Here is a 2885-nt window from a genome sequence, read left to right as displayed (position 1 = left end):
GGTTTTGCGGCATTAGCACTCCCCAGGTGACACCTGCCAAAGCCCAAGCCTACCCAAGGATAGGAACCACAGTCTGGAAAGGAACTTTTCTTCTACAAAAGGATTTGGAGGGGATTAATTTCACTAAGGTGTCTCTCTCTCTGTTGGTAAGAATATTCTTTCACAGCCTTACTATCTCCTACAGGTAATGGTACATGATCCTTAACCTTTACAATATGACTATGCTTTTATTTACTACACTTATCTTTACAGCACCAGTATTGAGTGTTGTAGCTCAGCATCCTTAACAATTCCTTAACCACCTTGCAACGGTCCAGCAGAGGCAAGGGTCCAGCAGAGGCAAGGGTCCCCTATGTAACAGTGTTCTACTGGTCAGCTGTGGTAAAAGAAAGGAAATCAGTCTCTGAGCCATTGGAACTTACAATCTAAAGTGCCTACCAGGCATGCACAATAAAGTTAATTTCATCAGGAAAGTTTGTGGAGGAGGAAACCTCAAACACAAGAAGAATATACAAATGTTATGCAGACTGGAATAGAACCCAGAAAAGATGGGAAATGTTCAAAAACAAAGGCAGCAGTGCTAACAACTGCCTATGATCAGCCCATCTTAGCAACCCCCGACCCCCTAAATAGCTATTAAGAACAGTTTGATTTTCTGGCTTTTTTCCTTTCATAAATATTGGGAAGGAAACTGAAAACAAATCATTCATTGTGAGACAAAGTTACCCCCAGAATTCTCATTTCAAGTACTGATTGTTTCTTGTCTGACCACTTGCGACCCACAATATGTAATTCCACATGAAAGTTCGTATATATTTGGTCTAGTCTCATAGTTATGAGACTAGTTATGGCTAGCTACATATTTTATTAAGCTGCCTATGAATAGATTTCTGAAAAACTCTGTTTAATGCTTCCATTGTACATCCAGAAACAGTAAATCAGCATTTGTTAACACAAATTACTTGAGACACTTATTGCAGACGTTCTATTGCTATTCATATTTTAATTATTTGGAGTACTTGATGTATGTAAGTGCTTTTCTTGGATCTGCCTTTTTTCCAGTTATCCTGTTGCTTAACAATGGCAATGTCGATTCAGTGTAAACATGATTCAGAGTTCCAAAAAGTGTTGCACCGCAGAAGAGAAAGGCTGATTAAACAAAAGCATTGTGTTTCCCGTTACAAGGTTATTAAGCACTCAACACCTTTAAAAGTGAAAAGCAACCCCCTCCGGCACTTATGAGGTTCTCCAGAATAAATGAAACAGCCTTGATTTTTAGATTTGGCTTTTTGCACATTTTCATTCAGCAGTTCCTAGCAGGAGAGGGAAACTTGCAGGCAGTATTCATTTTTTTCAGTCTTTGCTTACCAGGCATGAAAAGTTAGGTACAACATAAACAGGATGATTAAATACCCAAATCCGCAGCGTTCATCTCCTGTCTCCTATTATGCATGTTACTCTGTACAGCCGACAGGTTACTGAGGAATTAAAAGCCTGAATGACATGTCGATCCTTCCCTAAGTTGTTTAAAACATTAGGTCATTCACAGAGTTCATGCAGAATCTATTTGCCCTAGGGGCTAATTATGAACACTACTGCTGAAAATTATACCCCCAAACAATGTAGGTATTTATAAAAAAAAATTACATAAAACAGCTTACGTGTGAAACCCTTCTTCATCTAACCAAACCATTTTTCATAAAAATAGTAGTAGTATGATAATCCTAAATAAAAAATTGCCATTTTACATACTAGGGGCCACCCCCTGGAATCATATGATAATATGAGTCACGGTGCACACAAACAAATCAAGGGCACACGTACATGTTAGGCCACATCAGCCAATGAATGGACAAAGTATCTTTTGCTCCCACACATCTTTCCTGAGTAAGAACTAAACAAAAGGAATTCTGGAAATGAGGAGCCCAGAGGACTATGACACCTATCCAGGGTGCACAAATCAAACACAAAAAGGGTGCAGAAGTGTACAGGTGCAATGCCATTAACCACCTTGATAAGGCTCCAGCTGGCAGCTGTAAAAAATAAAAGAAAAATACCTCCCGCCCGCCTAATGGCTGGGGCAAAGGAAGTGAAGCATGATTAGGCATAATGAGCATGTGCGACAAAAAAATAAGTCAGCAGCTCTTCCCTAATGGGAACACAGCCCCTCCGCTTTCATCAAGCTTCAGTTTCAGCACAATTAGCAATAATCACGCCTCGGTTTGACCTCATTGGCTACAATATTGCCACTGCATAAAGCTACAGACCGGTTTCACCTTTCTTGAGGCTCATTAGTGTAGTGCAGAGTTCTCTGATCAGCTTAGGTAGAGTCACCGTGTGGTTTCACAAACAAATCATTAAGGTTGAGGAGACTGCCTCATACAGGATAAACCCATGTAAATGGGATTTTTTTTAGGAGTTTGGAATTCATTCCCAGAATTCCTTTTGTTTACTGATTTGTTTCTGAGTAAGAGCTGCGTTATTTCCTGTCAGGGGGTCTTTAAGGGAACACACAGCCCATCATAAAATGGTGGATAAGGCAAAAGATTTATAAGGGAAATGTTTACTGATATACAGGTATATATATTCCAGTTTAGTAAGATTCTTTAATAGGCCACTTAATGTTATTGCACTGCTGTCTTGTTCTTGAAATGGCACCAACCAAACTATTTCTAAGCCTTGGTGGTGCCAATAGTCAAGCACTAGACATGTTTGATTGTATTTCACATTAACCCACTACTATTGGTTGACAGTTTGTTGATATGTAAGCTCTTTTGGGCAGGGCCCTCTTCACCTCTTGTATTGGTTATTGGTTGCTTTATATGTTACTCTGTATGTCCAATGTATGAAACCCACTTATTGTACAGCGCTGCGGAATATGTTGG

At 39.6% G+C, this 2885-nt stretch overlaps 1 pseudogene; it reads right to left on the bottom strand.

Annotated features, from left to right (window-relative positions):
- Positions 1-2105: 2105 nt before the first annotated feature.
- LOC116411821 lies at positions 2106-2261 on the bottom strand (annotated as a pseudogene).
- Positions 2262-2885: the final 624 nt, after the last annotated feature.

This window comes from Xenopus tropicalis, chromosome 6, assembly GCF_000004195.4.
Source record: "Xenopus tropicalis strain Nigerian chromosome 6, UCB_Xtro_10.0, whole genome shotgun sequence".
Lineage (NCBI taxonomy): Eukaryota > Metazoa > Chordata > Amphibia > Anura > Pipidae > Xenopus > Xenopus tropicalis.
This window is presented reverse-complemented; position numbering and strand designations above follow the sequence as displayed.